This window comes from Mus caroli, unplaced genomic scaffold (genome assembly GCF_978045245.1).
Source record: "Mus caroli unplaced genomic scaffold, Mus_caroli_1 scaffold_4, whole genome shotgun sequence".
NCBI classification, from domain to species: domain Eukaryota; kingdom Metazoa; phylum Chordata; class Mammalia; order Rodentia; family Muridae; genus Mus; species Mus caroli.
The window spans coordinates 95,656,132-95,675,411 of record NW_028227259.1 but is presented as its reverse complement, the minus strand read 5'-3'; positions in this window follow the sequence as shown (position 1 = coordinate 95,675,411).

Genomic DNA, 19,280 nt, shown 5'->3' with positions numbered 1-19,280 from the left:
TTAAAAAGAATGAATTTATGAAATTCCTAGGCAAATGGTTGGACCTGGAGGGTATCATCCTGAGTGAGGTAACCCAATCACAAAAGAACTTGCACAATATGTACTCACTGATAAGTGGATATTAGCCCAGAATTTCAGAATACCCAAGATAGAAGATACAATTTGCTAAACGCATGAAACTGAAGAATAACGAAGACCAAAGTGTGGACACTTTGCCCCTTCTCAGAATTGGGAACAAAACAACCATGGAAGGAGTTACAGAGACAAAGTTTGGAGCTGAGATGAAAGGATGGACCAAATAGAGACTGCCATATCCCGGGATCCATCCCATAATCAGCTTCCAAACGCTGACACCACTGCATACACTAGCAAGATTTTGCTGAAAGGACCCAGATATGGCTGGCTGTCTCTTGTGAGACTGTGGCGGGGCCTGGCAAACACAGAAGTGGATGCTCACAGTCAGCTATTGGATGTATCACAGGGCCCCCAATGGAAGAGCTAGAGAAAGTACCCAAGGAGCTGAAGGGATCTGCAATCCTATAGGTGGAACAACAATATGAACTAACCAATTACCCCCCCCCCCCCCCCCCCGCCCCGGAGCTCGTGTCTCTAGATGCATATGAATCAGAAGATGGCCTAGTCGGCCATCAGTGGAAAGAGAGGCACATTGGTCGTGCAAACTTTATATGCCTCAGTACAGGGGAACGCCAGGGCCAAGAAATGGGAGTGGGTGGGTAGGGGAGTGGGTGGGTAGGGGAGTGGGTGGGTAGGGGAGTGGGTGGGTAGGGGAGTGGGTGGGGAAGCGTGTGGGGGACTTTTGGGATAGCATTGGAAATGTAAATGAAATAAATACCCAATTAAAAAAAAGAATTCATCCATTTCTTCTAGGTTACCCCAGTTGTAGCTGTGTAACTGTCTGTACTGGTCTCTTACTGTACTCGTGTCTTTATAATACTCCTGGGTTTGCCTCTCAGTCAATCCCGATTTTATTTACTTGAATATTGTTCTTTAGCTTTCTTACTTGCTTTATAAATAGAAGAATCTTGAATTTGCATGAGACACAGGGTAATTTGTTCCCAAGTTTTCACTCTCTGTAAGAATGTGTCAAGTTTTCACTATCTGTAAGAATATGTGCACACATGACAAAATCTCTTAGGAAAATTTCCCTCAGAAATGTTTATTTCTAGACATAATGATTGAAATTTGATGCCACCACAATTTTCTCAAGGTAGAAAGACAAAGGTCAGTTAAATCCTGTTGGAATCTACCCAATAGAGACCTTTATTCAATTTCACAAAGTGTATTTTGCACCAGATACATGCCAGGTATCTGTTTGTGTGTACTTCTTTATTCTAAATCGAGTTTCCCCAGGCATTATTGACTAGGCTTTTGTCCGTGGGGCCCATCTCCCGGGAAGGGAGCCTTGAGCAATGCAGCGAGGCCTAAGCATTGCAGCTGCCTATGGAAAGCATTGGCGCTCAAAATGTCTCAGTCCATATACATGGCGCGATCTTTTCCCGTATCTCAGCAATCACATAACTTCTTCCCAGAGAGATGGAGATGAATGGGCAAACCAAGGAGGATGAAGAAATGTATCCTATTAAGTAGGGACAGACCTTTTAATTTGGTTAACTGAAGCAAGAAAAGGGGACAATTCCATATGTCAGAGACCCTGGCACAGCCTTTCTTTTGACCTGGCATTTAGGACTCATGCCCTGTGGGCTGAGGGTAAGTTAGGGAGGGCGAAAGGAATAGCCTCTCCTCAGAATAAGCTAAAACTGACCTGGCATCCAGACTCCATGGAATTTGTCTGGTGAACTTTGAATAGATAGACTATGAGACACTGGGGACTGTGCTGAATACTAGGTCCTCATAGGCATTAAGGAAGGCCTCTACCGTCTGTTCATAACATTGCGGTGTCTCTTGTCTGTGCCTTGTAGTGAACTGTAAAAATGTCTCTAAGTCTCCAATTGCAACAGGGCTTAGGCACTTCTGTTATCACTTGGAGAATGAACAAGGGAACTCCGGCAGGGTAAATAGCATTGAGTGGATTGAGCCTTGCTCTCTCTGTCCCGCTGTCAAGGGACAGAGAAAAAAAAAAAAGCATTCCTTCTTCCACCATAATGAGGAGTTTTATCTTGCATCCTGCTGTATGTAGCCAGCAGCCTGGTGAGTTCCCCAGCTCCCTTTTGCCCTGACACTTTGCCCTGAGGAGGGGAACTGGCTTTAGCATCTCTTAGGAAGAAAGCAGCCCCAAGGCCACCCTTCTGTTACAAGCGCTGCTCGAGTGCGCTAGTCTTGGAGGGTGGTACATTTTGAGAAAGTCTGTTCAGCTCTGTAAAACAAATGCCAACTCTAGTGAGACTCTGCTGAAGGGCATTGTTTTGTTTTGTTTTTGTAATAAATTTTGATTTCACAATAAATTTATCCCTAAGAATAAATTTGTCCTTAAATTTAGAAGAGAAAAGAATACTTTGAACTTCAGACAGACTAAACTGTGGGCAAGGGACTGAAGTGACTTCTTAATTTCTTGGCTTAGGACAAAGCAAGAAATTTTCCTGGCAATCGGTTTCCTTTTAGATGAGAGTAAGAATAACTATCAGGAAATATCAGTGTATTTAAGGGAGCTTGTCAGGAATGGTCCTAGATAGCTGTTAGGAAGTGGAACAGAAGCGCCTGAAAGGATGAGCCCTGGGACACGGATAGAGCTTGAGTCTTGGTTCTGCTGTGTGACCTTGGGCATCATACCCATCTCTTTGTTTCTCGGGTTGTTTGTGAAGAGTTGCTCGTGTGAGGACTTGGTCGTTGATGGCTGCGTTTGGATGCCCTGCAGTCTGCTGACTAGAGAGTCAGGCCCAGCTGCCCCTTTCCTTTCTTACTCTGTTTCACACACACTACGCTGACTGGCTTTTCCGTTTTTACTGTTGCTGTTGTATCTTGCCTGCTCTAAGCCTTTTCTTCTCCCTCTGAAGTCTGCTTTCCTATCTGGTTAAGACGATTGCCAGCCTCTGGGTCAAAGTTGCTGGACGAACCTGTAGGAAAAAAAGCTCTAAGGGGGACCTCAGACTTTGCTTCCTGACAGCAGAGGGTGCCACAATGTTTCTCACTTCAGAAATCTACACAGGATTACTTTCCTTTTTTCTATCTGTCACTTAAGAGTCTCCTGGCCGAGAGACCATCTGTGAGGACTTTTCTTGGCCAGTCTGTAATAGTGACATGAACCAACACCATGAATGCATGGTCACTGGGTGCCTTTAAATTTTAATTAGGCATGTCTGTTATACTGTATTTCATATTTCTCCATTTCTTGGATTAGGTTTGTAAAGATACAATATTTTCAAGAATATGTTGCTAGCTGATGGCACATGCCTTCTTAGCTACTGGTCTATTGCTGTGATGAAACACTGTGACCAAGACAATGTATAAGAGGAAGCATTTAAGCCGGGTGTGGTGGCGAACGCCTTTAATCCCAGCACTCGGGAGGCAGAGGCAGGCGGATTTCCGAGTTCGAGGCCAGCATAGTCTACAGAGTGAGTTCCAGGACAGCCAGGGCTACACAGAGAAACCCTGTCTTGGGGGGGGGGGGGGGCGGGGGGGGGAAGAGGAAGCATTTGATTGGAGGCTTGCTTACAGTTTTGGAGAGTGAGTCCAGGACCCTCATGGTAGAGAGCACAGGATAGGGGGAAGGTAAGAGTGGGGGGGAGGGTTTGGGGGAGGGGGCATGCAGGCAGTCATGGCACTGGGGCAGTAGCTGAGAGCTGACACCTGATCTGAAAATGGCAGGCATAGAAGGACACTGAGCCTGCTATGGCCTTTTAAAGCCTTCACCACCACTAGGATCATAGTCTGTAACAAGGTCACACCTTTTAATTCTTACACAGGAAACCCATTGGGAACCAAATATTCAAAAGTAGGCGCCTATGAGAGCCATTCTCATTCCAATCACCACAGTGCTTCCAATCCTAGCCCTTGGAAGGACGATTGCAAGTTTGAGGACAGTCTGAGCTTCACTGTGAGGTTCTTTCTCAAATAACAACAACAACAACAACAACAAACCAACCAAACAAAAAAAAAACAAACAAAACCCAAACAGCAAAACAAGAAACAATGAAGCAGACAACTAAAGCCCAACTAATACAAGCAAAATAGAATATGTAACTGACAAAATGGCTCTTGTTTGGCTGGTATATTTTTGTGGAGCGGCCAAAGCAGAATGTAGGAAGAATAGTACTAAACTGATGTGAATTCTGTGCGGTGGGGAATTGATGCTGAAGGCCCAAGCAGATCAAAGCACTGCTTGGCTCCCCAACAACTGTAACCTGGTCAGAGCCTACCGAGGCTGTAAAATGGCAGATGGCCTTTTCTTCCAGTGGAAATACAGATGTTTCCCCTACTTTCCTTGCCCCCTGCCACTAAGAGTTACACATGGTCATTACAGTTAGACTATGTTAGGGACAGGGTGGAAGAAAGAAAAACAGTTAACGCCCTTTACTTGGATCACCCAGAGACGATCCTGAGAGCATTTTGATTCCTTTCATTACAACATCTTTCCTAAGTATTAAAAAAACACATCAGGTTTGTGATCATAATGCAATACATGTTTTTTCCCCTCATTTTTGTACGATAGAACAAACATATCCCAGTAATACTACAGTCTCCCTGTATGCACTGTTTAAGCCCCTTGTACAAAGTTTCAGTTTGTAAAAGTTGGGCATTTAGAGGTCATCCATTTCTGAGTATGCAGAAGTGAGGAATAACATCCACAAGACTGGGCCTGTGCTTCGGGTGCTGTCCTGAGCAAACAGACCTTATTTTACTGAGCTAAGACACCAGCAGTTTAGCAAAGTCAAGAAAGAACTCTACAATGTGAGAACTAACCATTCAGCCTCCAAATGACTCTCGTAGGACCAAGGGTGCAGCGCGAAGCAAGCATGCAAGGTTTTCCTCCCACGGAGCTTACATTTTAGAGTACATGTGGGAAACACAGTAAATGGGGTGGAATGCTACTCAGCTATTATTAAAAATGAGGTATTGATGGGGCTGGAGAGATGGCTGCATGCTTAAGTGCACTGGCTGCTCTTCCAGATGACTCGGGTTTGGTTCCCAGTGCCCACAGGGCAGCTCAGAACAACTATTGGTAACTTCAGTCCCTGGGGGATTCAGTCCCCTCTGAGGTAGCCGAGTATGCATGTGGCATGTGGACATATGACAAAGCACCTGTACACACACACACACACAAATTCAACAGCAGAAAAAAGTAAGGCACTGATCGGTGTGTGCTATAAATGAATGGGTCTTGAAAGCATGCCAGATGAAAGAAGCCATTCACAAAGAGCCACATATCACTGTGATTCCATTTAGATGAGGTGTTCAGTAGAAGCAAACCATAGAAACAAAGTCTAACAGTGCTTGCCAAGGGTTGGGGGCTGGTGATGATGACTGTTAATAGTTAATGTTCTAAAACTGAGTGTGATCATAATTATGTGACAATAAATACATAAATATCCCATTGAATTTATATATGCAAAATGGGTGAATTTTATCGCATGTTAAGTTATATCTCAGTAAAGCTGTTATTATTATTTTTTAAATATTTGCTATCCTACAGTTAGGAAACAGCTCTAGGGCCTAGAAAGATTGCTCAGCAGGTAAGCTTACTATTGGCTGCTCTTGCAGAAGACCTGGGTTTGGTTCGAAGCAACCACATGGCAGTTCGCAACCATCTATAACTCCAGTTTCAAGGGAATTTGATGCCCTCTTCTGGCCTCTGCAGGAACTAGGTACACATGTGCCTACATATAAATACATACAGGCAAATGCTATATAATAAAAATAAACCTTAAAGGATTCTAAAATGACATGATATTTGGGGTTTGCTTGAACATAATTATTATTGAGAACTGAGTTCTGGACAAAATAAGACTGACATTTGATAATTGTAAAAGCTGAGATCTGGGCATAAGATGACCTATTATACTGTTTTATCTAGTTTTCTATGTATCTGACATTTTCTATAGGGCTAACAATGTATTAAAAAACTCATTTAGAGACTGACTCTGGGGCAGTAACCTCTCACCTTGAACTGGAATGGTACTGGCTAATAGCCCAGGGTTTAGTGGCAGGTCTCTGTATTTTGAACCCTAGCTTTGCCGTGTAACCCTTTAATGCCATTTAGTTTCTTTATGCCTTGGTTTCCTCATTCATAACATACAGAGATTAGCATGTTCAGTTATAGGGATGCCACAAAGATTCACCATTTTTAAAGAATTTACAACTTGTCTCCTTTCCTTTGAGCTGAAAATCCACTGTTGCTCAGTACTTGCTGCTCACTCGCAGGGAGATAAATGCTGTTGGTGTGCCCAGAGGAGAGCATTGCTCAGAATGCACAGCAGAGCAGAAACTGACAGATAGGCAGCCCTGCCGAGCCTGTGGTACCCAGGCACTTAGCATCATCTGAATAGGCATTCCCTCTGGCTCCTCTTCAGTTTCACCTCATCCTCACAGCCCATCCCAGCAGCCAGCTCTGCCTGTGCAGGAGACAGGTCAGAAGGGATAATTGCGCTTCTCACCTGGCTGTCACATTAAGTGTTCTCTGCTCCCGTGCTTGAGAATGACCTCTGTCCTGAAAGAAGGCAGCAGCTTCAGTGAGCCCGGCACTGTCTCCCTGTGCCTGTGCATGGATGCATTTGTGAGCTAATGTGCCTTCCTGGTAGGAAAGACTTCCCGCTTCTTTTAATCTGCTGTGAAGGCCTGGTTGTTGATTCTGATCCTAGCTCTGGCACAGATGGATCCTCAGACCACCTCCAGTGAGGTATTCTTTACTTTGTACAAGTGGCGCCAGCTGTTTACCTTGCCTTGCATTACTCATCTCTCTCCAGCAAACCCTGAGATCTTCCATTCATGTGCTCAGTAAGCATTTATTGATTTCCTGTTACCTCAAGAACATTATACTTAAGGTTTGGGAGAATCCAAAAGGGGTTGGGGGAGGAAGTCAACAAATTCTTCACCATGAGAAATGCACTCTTGGTTCTGATGTTCTTTATCCTCCTGACATATGCCTGGCACCTCTGAGGGCATTTCTCTCCCTCCCTCCCTCCCTCCCTCCCTCCCTCCCTCCCTCCCTCCCTCCCTCCCTCCCTCCCTCCCTCCCTCTCTTCCTTCCTTCCTTCCTTCCTTCCTTCCTTCCTTCCTTCCTTCCTTCCTTCCTTCCTTCCCCCTTTCTTTGTTCACTCTTCTCTTACCTTTGTCCTTGGTATTTGGATTGTGTTTGGTATAAACCACTTGTTTTTTTGAGGTTTGGATTCTTTGGAGACTTATCATCAGCATCACCTCACACGCCTTCCCAGTTGCATCCTGGGAGAGATTAAGAAGCAGGAGATGAACCCAAAGGCCCTGCCAACACCAGATGGCCCTGCACTTGAATGCATGAGAACGCTGGATCTCATCCAGAAGGCAATGGCAATTATATACTTATTGAGTGCTTCCTATGAGCAGCCACTCTTCCGGCATTCAGGAGGCGGAGGGATACAGCCACACTGATAGCTGGGAGCCCTACCCACAAAGAGCTTATGTTCTAGAGGAGAAGAAAGCCATTCAAAGTGGGGATGAGGTAATGGGAAGTACTATTGGGGATGTTAAGGTATTACGAGGAATATCTGGGGTGGACCGGCAGCTCTAGCTGGGTTGGTTGCATGGCACCTCTGTGAGATCCACACTGGCATGGGGACTGGGAAGCGAGAGAAGCAGGCAGTCCTGGAGTGGGGCAGACTGGATGAGGCAGAGTGTCCCAGCCACTTGTAGAAGCAAATGTAGGGCCTGAGACCAGTTTGGTATCTCAAGGTACAAAGGAGAAGCAGATCATGGGAACCTGGGCCTTGGTACCAGTAGGTAAAATGTGTTTTCAGAATTTAAAGGGTGATTAGTTCCTTCAGTCTTTGAATGTCGTGTTGAGAAGTGGAGAGACACTTTTCTTGTTCAAACGGAAAACCATGGAGAACTTAAAGCAAGGTGGTTCATTTCATTTCCTCTACTGATTGTCTGGAAGGTAGGCTGCCGAAAAGCAAGCTATCCTTACAGAGTTAGAGGGTGCTCTGGTCCAGGGTGAGATGTATGGTGGTAAAGCAGAGGCCATACTGCCAGTGTGTACTAGTAGAGAAAAACTTGCTTTGTTCCACCATTCACCTAACCGGTGCACAGCAGTGATGCATGGAATGTAGGCTGCTCCAGGAGAGCCGTGTTTACACCTGAGGTGGAGCTGGTGAAGTGTGGAGGCCTCTGTGTCTCACGGCATGGTTGAACACTCCATGTAACAGAAGACACAGAACTGAAGAAATAGATGCTGCCAAGTATTCTTCTTTCCTGAGAGTCACGGGAATCCGTCAGACCCTTGGGGCGAATCATTAGACATGTGCACAGAAGAGAAAGCTGCCAAGATGCTCTGTTTGGCTATAAACCTCTCTCCAGAAAAATATGGCTCATCTTCCTTGCTTTAGCCAGCTTCCCTCCCTCTCCTTCACCCTTCTTCCCTCTCTTCTTCCCCCTCTTCCTTCCTCCTTTCTTCCTCCCTCTTTCCATTTACATCCTGATAAGAATTTTGCATAAACTATTGATAGACTCAAGGTCACTCTTCTTAGTTTTACCAGACCAGCAATATTTCAACCTATGAGAGCTTGGAGGGTAGTTATCTTTATAACAAAGCTGGTCAAGTAAAAACAGAGCCATTGATGACTTACCGACTCAGCTAGTGCTGATATGTTCTTATTTAAAGAGTTGTAGCCAGGAGAAAACTAATTTGGAAGACTTATGAGCTTGGGTTCAAGATATAGCTTTGACACTGGCTGAGACTTGGTGGGAAAGATTCATTTTCCTCATGAACAAAGTGAGATAATTATAATAACCTTTTCCTATTCTGCTTCTCTTTCTTCTTCGCAAAATTCATACTAATTATCAAACATGATAGCTAATACTAATTATTTACAAAGTTCATAGCAAGCACACATTAATTTGAAGATATTGCTGAATCTACACAACCATGGATGGGTGCACTGCAAGGGAGTTTGTGTTTGAGGCCATGTTTCAAGTCCTAGACTTTTTTCTTGTTTGTTTGTTTTTGGTTTTTCGAGACAGGGTTTCTCTGTATAGCCCTGGCTGTCCTGGAACTCACTTTGTAGACCAGGCTGGCCTCGAACTCAGAAATCTGCCTGCCTCTGCTTCCCGAGTGCTGGGATTAAAGGATTGCACCATCACGCCCAGCTCTAGACTTGTTTTTTAAAAACAGGCTGTTTGTAGGATCTCCATGGCCGTGACATGAACCAGAAAGCAACAATTTATAAGGAGGAGAGGTTTATTGTCATCTTTTGTTTAAAGATTTCTGCCCCTAGACAGCTGGCTCCATTGCTTTTGGGCCCACTGGCCAAGCAGAAATATCATGGTGGAAGGGCATGGCCCAGGAGCACTGCCTACCTCGTGGCATCCAGGAAGCAGAGAGAGACAGACTCAGACCAGGCGCGCCAGCTTCATCTTCGGCTTTTGTTCCTTTTGAGTCACTAGGCTATGGAACAGTAAGCATTGTTCATGTTTAAGGTGGCCTTTCCCTGCTCAGGTGCTGTCCCTACATGCTTGTGATTTGAAATGGCCCCAAAGGCAGACAAGTATGGTTGGTGAATCTTGTAGGCATCTCCAAGTCTAAGTTGGCAATCACTGTTAACCGTTACAGGCATTTTAACGGAAATTTAGGATCAAGCAATGTAGCTACTAAACGCTGTGAGGTGCTGATCAGGATTTATGGAGTCAATGGTTTGCAAACTCATTCGTAATGAGGATTGAAAGGATCCAGGATGGAGAAAGTTTGAGGAGACAGTTGTACTTTAAGTCCCAGCTTCACCCAAAGAGAAGTGGTAGGACATTTGCATCTTTACCTCAAGTTAAAAGGGCTGAGCTCTAAGAGATCCCCTGGGCCCCAGGATAACTGGGCTCAGAAATTCTCACTAGGCACATGGGTTGCAGCTGAGAGTTAAAGCTAACATTCTCACTGTCTCACTAGCAGGCCTTACATGCTTTGGTTACATTCGTTATCCCATTTCACTCTCTTAACCCTCCTATCTTCCTTGGCCTCTTCCCAGTTTTTAACATTCTGGATAGTCTGTAGTCCCTCAACATGTGTGCTCTTTTCCAGGATGACCGAACAATTGACCTCTCTTCAGGTCTTGATTAGTCATCTCCAGCCACTGTTAAAAATTGTAATTCCTCCCCCAACCAAGGGAAATTTGACTGATCAAGATGTATAGCACTGGGAGACTTCAATGTCTCATGTAACTAAAAAGATTTAGCAGGCAAATCAAGCACCAGAGGAGCCGAATGCTACTTTAAATACTGTCAATGTAATTGACATTTATAGAAATGTTCACATTTTGAATCAAAAGTATTCTTTTTCATTTACATTTGGATAATTTATAAAACTTGATGTTCTCAATCTCAAAGGAAAGCTTAAGCTTTAAATGGTAGGGATGCTGCAGGTCACATTCTAGAATTAAAATTCAGTAAGCATAGAGAAAGATAGGACAGTGAAACTTCTTTACTACTTCATAATACATGCTATATATACCTAGATAATCTGTAGGAAGCAATAAAAGAATATTTTATGCCAAAAGACAATGTACTTTGCAAAAGCTATTCATGCCCAAAGAAAGATGTATAACCTTAAGTATTTTTATTAGCACTAAGGAAGGTAGGTTGTCAAAAGATCTCCAAGCTCATTTTAAGAAAAACAGTTACAACACTAGAAAAATAATAAAGCTGAATGCTATAATGAATGGGCTTTGAATCATATTTATCTTTCTGTGCTCAGAGGTTGAGAGTACTGGCTGCCCTTGCAGAGGTCCCAGTTCTCACATGGCAGCTCACAACCATTTGTAACCCTAGTTCTAGGGGATCCAGTGGCTTCTCCTGACTTTTGTGAGCAGTGTAAACATTTGGTGCATATATACACATACAGGCAAAAATCCCATACACATAAAATAAAAATAACTCTTTTAAAAAAGGTCTCATCCTTGAAAGAACAATTGAAGTAGAAACTTAAGGGTTCTTTGGAAAGTCAGTTGTGTTAGTGTTAGATGGTGTTTGTTCTGACAAACATGTAAAGGAGTCTTTTACTGAAGTGGACACAGGCGCAAGGCCAAGACAAACTCATGAAGGAACATTTTGATGAAGAAGACACAGTAGAGAGGATGTTCTACTGAAACAAACACATAAAAGGACACGTGATGAAGGATTCTTTGCTAACAACACACATAAATTGGTCTGCTTTACATTTGTTGGGACTCCATAGAGGAAACACACCAAAAACTTCCGGCTTCTTGTTGCTCAGGCTGATTGGCAGAGTGATGTCAACTGAGACAGACTCATGTGCTGAAGCAAGACTCATGCTGAGAACTCATGATGTTTGGAGAGAGTATAAAGAGGACTCCATAGACATTGAGGAGGCTTGAGCTTGGGCTTGCTTACATAGCTGTACAATGCTTGTTGGTCTTGAGTCTTTGCTGATCTTTGCTTCACTGAGAGAGGCACAGCAGAGAACTTTTTCTGGTGTTTCTGTTGGCCCTGGTCCCTCCTGCTGACTTGTGCTAAGGCTGAGGCTTCTTTGTCTCTACTAGTGCCACCACTGCTGATTCCTGTTTGTCATTCTGACTCTACTGAGCTGGACTGCTGATGTATCCATTAAGTGTTTGCTAATGGATCGAGCTGTCCCTGCTGACTCCTGTGAGCTGAACTGCTGATTTCCTGACAACATAGATAAGATTTTCTGCGACGAATGATAGGTCCATTTCCCCTACATCCTTTCTTTTCTTTTTTTCTTCTTCAAAGATTTATTTATTTTATTTGAGTACACAGTTGCTGTCTTCAGACACACCAGAAAAGGGCATCAGATCTCATAGATGGTGGTGAGCCACCATGTGGTTGCTGGGAATTGAACTCAGGACCTCTGGAAGAGCAGTCGGTGCTGTTAACCTCTGAGCCATTTCTCCAGATCCCCATCCTTTCTTTTCCACTACCTCTGATGGATGATGGGTTAGAAGGAGGGGTTAAACCATTTAAGAACCATTGTTAAAAATATACTTTAAAAAATTAAAGTTACAAACAATACTCAACTTCATATGGAAAAATAAAATCTCAGGATAGCTAAAACAATCTTCTACAATAAAAGGACTTCTGGAGGTATCATCATCCCTAATCTCTAGCTGTACTACAGAGCAATAGTAATAAAACCGGCATGTTATTGGCATAAAAACAGACAGGTTGATCAACAGAATCAAATAGAAGAAGCAGAAACACACCCACATACCTACAGACACTTGATTTTTGACAAGGAAGCCAAAACCGTACAATGGAAAAAAGAAAGCATCTTCAACAAATGGTGCTGGTCTACCTGGATGTCTGTATGTAGAGGAATGCGAATAGATCCATTTATCACCCCGCACAAAACTCAAGTCCAAGTGGATTAAAGACCTCAACATAAAACTGGGTACACTAAATCTAATAGAAGAGAGAACTAGGATTGGTGGTGGTGTGTTGTGTGCATCTCTGAGATGATCTACAAGCCTAGAACAAGGGAAACTCCCCAGAACCTATGAGGGTTTCCCTAGCTAAGACTCCTAGCAATAGGAGATATGGAACCTGAAGTGGTCACTTCCTATAACTAGGAAAGACATCCAACGGAGAGATGGGGACACCAAGCCACAAAACCTTTGACCCACAATTTGTTCTGCCTATAAGATGTACAGGGATAAAGACAGAGTAGAAATTGAGTGGATGGCCAGCCAATGACTGGCCCACCACGACACTACTAATGATGGTCTGTTATACTTGCAGACAGGAACCTAGCATAACTAGGCCTCACCCAGCAGCTGATTGAAACAGAAGCTGAGACCCACAACCAAACATTAGGCAGAGCTCAGGGAATCTTATAGAAGACAGGGAGGAAGAATTGGAGGAGCCATAAGGGTCAAGGATACCACAAGAAAACCTACAGAATCAATAAACCTGGGCCCATAGGGGCTCACAGAGACTGAACCATCAACCAAAGAACATGCACGTGATGAACCTAGGCATAGGTACACATATGTAGCAGATGTGAAGCTTGATCTTCATGTGGGATCCCTAACAAGTGGAGCATGGGCTGTCTTTTACTCTGTTGCCTGCCTTTGGATTCCTTTTGCCCAGCTGGGCTGCCTTGTCAAGGCTCAATAGAAGATGTGCCTAGTCCTACTGCAACTTGATAAGCCAAGGCCGATTGATATCCATGGGAGGTGGCCCCACCTCTGAGAAGAAAGGGATAGGAGGATGGGGGAGGTGAGGTGAGAGGGAGTGATTGGGGGAAGAGTAGGGAGAGGAAACTTCAATCAAGATATAAAGTAAAGAAAGAAAGAAAGAAAGAAAGAAAGAAAGAAAGAAAGAAAAAAGAAAGAAAGGAAGGAAGGAAGGAAGAGAGAGAAAGAAAGGAAGGAAGGAAAGAAGGAAGGAAGGAAGGAAGAAAGGAAGGAAGGAAGGAAGGAAGAAAGAAAGAAAGAAAGAAAGAAAGAAAGAAAGAAAGAAAGAAAGAAAGAAAGAAAGAAAGAATGTTCAACATCCTTAATCATCAGGGAAATGCAAATCAAAACAACCCTGAGATTCCACCTCACACCAGTCAGAATGGCTAAGATCAAAAATTCAGGTGACAGCAGATGCTGGCGAGGATGTGGAGAAAGAGGAACACTCCTCCATTGTTGGTGGGATTGCAAGCTTGTACAACCACTCTGGAAATCAGTCTGGCGGTTCCTCAGAAAATTGGACATAGTACTACCGGAGGATCCAGCAATACCTCTCCTGGGCATATATCCAGAAGATGTCCCAACCGGTAAAAAGGACACATGCTCCACTATGTTCATAGCAGCCCTATTTATAATAGCCAGAAGCTGGAAAGAACCCAGATGTCCCTCAACAGAGGAATGGATACAGAAATTATGGTACATTTACTCAATGGAGTACTACTCAGCTATTAAAAAGAATGAATTTATGAAATTCCTAGCCAAATGGATGGACCTGGAGGGCATCATCTTGAGTGAAGTAACACAATCACAAAAGAACTCACACAATATGTATTCACTGATAAGTGGATATTAGCCCAAAACTTAGGATACCCAAGATATGAGATACAATTTGATAAACGCATGAAACTCAAGAAGAATGAAGACCAAAGTGTGGACACTGTGCCCCTTCTTAGAATTGGGAACAAAACACCCAGGGAAAGAGTTACAGAGACAAAGTTCGTAGCTGTGATGAAAGGATGGACCATTTAGAGACTGCCGTATCCAGGGATCCATCCCATAAGCAGCTTCTAAACGCTGACACCATTGCATACACTAGCAAGATTTTGCTGAAAGGACCCAAATATAGCTGTCTCTTGTGAGACGATGCCGGGGCCTAGCAAACACAGGAGTGGATGTTCACAGTCAGCTATTGGATGTATCACAGGGCTCCCTATGGAGAAGCTAGAGAAAGTACCCAAGGAGCTAAAGGGATTTGCAACCCTATTGTTGGAACAACATGATGTACTAACCAGAACCCCGGAGCTCTTGTCTCTAGCTGCATATGTATCGAAAGATGGTCTAGTCAGCCATCAATGGAAAGAGAGGCCCATTGGACTTGCAAACTTTATATGCCCCAATATAGGGGAATGCCAGGGCCAAAAGAATGGGAATGGGTGGGTAGGGAAGTGGGGGGCGCTATGGGGGACTTTTGGGATAACATTGGAAATGTAATTGAGGAAAATATGTAATAAAAATATTAAAAATTAAAAAAAAGAAAGAAAGAAAGAAAGAAAGAAAGAAAGAAAGAAAGAAAGAAAGAAAGAACTGAATTGTAATTCCAGCACTCAGGAGACTGAGGCAGGATGATTAGAAGTTCCAGGATAGCATGGGCTAAATACTGAAACCCTTTTATGAGCAAAGCAAAACATACAAAATATCTCACAATGATAAGCGTCGAGGAGGAAGGGTAGAGTCCCCTAGAGAGCACATGAGCAGCATCTGTGGGAAGAAAGACTGTGCAGAAGTTCTACTTCTGGGCTGGCCACTCACAGCATACGTGGTATAGTTGTGAGGACATCTACAGTAGTGCTGGCTCGGAGAAGAGAGCAAATACCATTCTCCAGCAGGCAGCAAAGGATGCATGGAGGAGGGAGACATTACCAAGCAGGACGACTCCCTGGGATGTGCCATTGGGGATTTATAGAATACCCTATAGATTCAGGAATGTCCTGAACCTGGTTTGTCCATGTGTACAATGGCACTTCTATTGTTATCCAGATCCTGAGGAAGAGACAAATTTTAGGCAAGCTTTATTTGTCAATATAGGAGAAGAAGGTATTAGTAAAAATAACATAGAAAATATAGTAACATAAATATAAAAATTGTTCACTAAACCAACAGTAATACTGTATCAAATATTCTTATCTTGGACACATGAAAATGAACTAGCAACAAGAAATCCATAAATATACTTTATGATATTAGCAAATCATAGCATTTGAATAGGCATAGAAGAGTATTTGATGAAAGTTAACATTGGTTCCCAATTCAAATGTAAATAAAATAGGAATAGAACAGAATTCTTTATTGTTCACTTTTGCTGACTGCAATTATTTGTCCTGTTACATTAAATTTTCATTTTTATTGTGAAAAATTGAATATTTATATTCTTTTTTTAAAATTAGTCTTCTCCAATTTTATTTTTTAATGATTTTATTTACTTTTAATTTTATGTAAATTGGAGGGGCACAAGACCCTTCCGGTCCACTACAGCACCCGGGTTCCTTGCTCGCTGAGTCTCCGGACACCCTCAAGGACCCACACAGGATCCCCCACGGGATCCTAAGACCTCTGATGGGTGGAACACAGCGTCTGCTCCAATCCAATCACACGGGACCTGAGACTGCATTAACTAGTGAAGCAGATAACCCAGCCTGATCAGGGGCACAAGTCCCTTCCGGTCCACTGCAGCACCGGGGTTCCTTGCCTGCTGAGTCTCCGGACACCCGCAAGGACCCACACAGGATCCTCCACGGGATCTTAAGACCTCTGGTTCGGAGGCAGGTTCGAACACCAGATATCTGGGCACCTTCCCTGCAAGAGGAGAGCTTGCCTGCAGAGAGTACTCTGACCACTGAAACTAAGGAGAGAGCTAGTCTCCCAGGTCTGCTGATAGAGGCTAACATCATCACCTGAGGAACAAGTTCTAACCAGAGACAACTATAACAACTAGCTCCAGAGATTACCAGATGGCAAAAGGCAAACATAAGAATCCTACTAACAGAAATCAAGACCACTTACCATCATCAGAACGCAGCACTCCCACCCCACCTAGTCCTGGGCACCCCAACACAACCGAAAAGCTAGACCTGGATTTAAAAGCATATCTTATGATGATGGTAGAGGACATCAAGAAGGACTTTAATAACTCACTTAAAGAAATACAGGAGAACACTGCTAAAGAGTTACAAGTCCTTAAAGAAAAACAGGAAAACACAACCAAACAGGTAGAAGTCCTTAAAGAAAAACAGGAAAACACATCCAAACAGGTGATGGAAATGAACAAAACCATACTAGACCTAAAAAAGGGAAGTAGACACAATAAAGAAAACCCAAAGTGAGGCAACACTGGAGATAGAAACCCTAGGAAAGAAATCTGGAACCATAGATGCGAGCATCAGCAACAGAATACAAGAGATGGAAGAGAGAATCTCTGGTGCAGAAGATTCCATAGAGAACATCGGCACAACAATCAAAGAAAATACAAAACGCAAAAGGATCCTAACTCAAAACATCCAGGAAATACAGGACACAATGAGAAGACCAAACCTACGGATAATAGGAGTTGATGAGAATGAAGATTTTCAACTTAAAGGGCCAGCAAATATCTTCAACAAAATAATAGAAGAAAACTTCCCAAACCTAAAGAAAGACATGCCCATGATCATACAAGAAGCCTACAGAACTCCAAATAGACTGGACCAGAAAAGAAATTCCTCCTGACACATAATAATCAGAACAACAAATGCAGTAAATAAAGATAGAATATTAAAAGCAGTAAGGGAGAAAGGTCAAGTAACATATAAAGGCAGGCCTATCAGAATTACACCAGACTTTTCACCAGAGACTATGAAAGCCAGAAGAGCCTGGACAGATGTTATACAGACACTAAGAGAACACAAATGCCAGCCCAGGCTACTATACCCGGCCAACCTCTCAATTACCATAGATGGAGAAACCAAAGTATTCCACGACAAAACCAAATTCACACATTATCTTTCCACGAATCCAGCCCTTCAAAGGATAATAACAGAAAAAAAAACAATACAAGGACGGAAATCATGCCCTAGAAAAAGCAAGAAAGTAATCCTTCAACAAACCAAAAAGACTGCCACAAAAACAGAATGCCAACTCTAACAACAAAAATAAAAGGAAGCAACAATTACTTAGTATCTCTTAATATCAATGGACTCAACTCCCCAATAAAAAGACATAGACTAACAGACTGGCTACACAAACATGACCCAACATTCTGCTGCTTACAGGAAACCCATCTCAAGGAAAAAGACAGACACTACCTCAGAGTGAAAGGCTGGAAAACAATTTTCCAAGCAAATGGTCTGAAGAAACAAGCTGGAGTAGCCATTCTTTTTTTTTTTTTTTTTTTTTTTAAATTTGTAGCATAATTTATTTTAGTAGTTAGAAACAGTGCTAAAATATATACCTGGTATTTGCATAGATCCATAAATATAAAAATGAGAGGTAACTTGAAAATCTATAATGTACCAGTCACTGTCTGAATAGGAGAATAAAGGACTTTCTTCACAGTCAGTAGAGAGCCAGAAATTTAAATCAGAATAGAGCACAAACAAGTGGAATTACGTTTTAGGGAGACTTTTGAACTCATATGTTTATCGTTATCTTCATTTCATTTTAGTTGCCAGTAGTCCAGTTCCTGTAGTACTTTTATAGGTTTTCCTTGGCCTCTCTGACTTTCTCCATTCTTACAGTGAAAGGGTTGCCAGACTTCAGTGGACTGTGTGACCCCCCTGTTCATTTTCCTCTGCGTGAGGACTGGTAGTGGCTCTTCAAGAACGGGGCTGCATGTCTCTTTCACCTATGCTCTGCGTAGTCTTGCAAGTTCTCTGTCAGGAGATGAAGTGTCTTCCTCCGCTCCTCTCAGCACAGCTGATTTCCTTCCACTCTGGCTGAGGAGGACAGACCAACTCACCTGGATCCCTTCTCAATTTTTCCTCCCCACTTATACAACAAGATGATGGGTTGACCCATGCACCCTTTCTGTGATGGCCCCTAGTCTGAAATGTGTGAATCCTTAATGAGACAGCACAGTGCCCACTACACAATGCCCACTATACAATGCCTCATCTACACAATGCCCACTCACTCAGCTGAGCATATCTGTAGTGGCTATAAATTCCTGTCCTTGTCCTGAATATTTATGTGTGTTCCTGCTTCTCTCCATATTTTCTGTCGGGCAGCTTTCTTGAAGCTTTCTGCTATCTCCATATTTCTGTGATTATTAAAGTGAATTATCATAGCACAGAGCTTAGAACAAGAATCAACTTTAGAGGTTATCTAACGCTCTAATTTTAATTTCTTCAATGCATAAGTTATTTAATAATTACAAATGTCATATACTTTCAATTCAGGAAACTGAGGACAGAATAAACAAAAACAAGTCACAAATAAAAAAAAGTATTTTGCATGGGCGAGGAACTTGACTCTTGGATAGCTGAGGGTGGATGGCTCTAGAGTTTGCGTGGTTAATCTGAGGGTATTGAAACTGGCTTCTCGAAGAAGTGATTAGACCACCGGTGTGGCCCATCATGAAAATTCCTACAGAAGAAACTCCACACAACATTAGACCGTCTTCCCTTTTCACTTCTGTCACATGAAGCCACAGCAAGAAAGCCCCTACCAGACACTAAATTGCTAAGATTGTGTTGAGATGTGAGAAATGTTAATTTGAGTGACCCAGTTTGTGGTATTCTGCTGAAGCTTCACAAAGGTAGACTATAACAATGATGCACATATTTAAAACGAATAGTTTTATGCTTGGAATTCAATAAATGTAGATTAAACACTAAATTCTGTTCATTTTCAAAAAGATATTCTAGTCAAACATGTTACATAGAGACGCATCCTCCAGTTGAGTTCCAGCAATAAAGATACAGTAGAGTTTCAACCTCCTCCTTA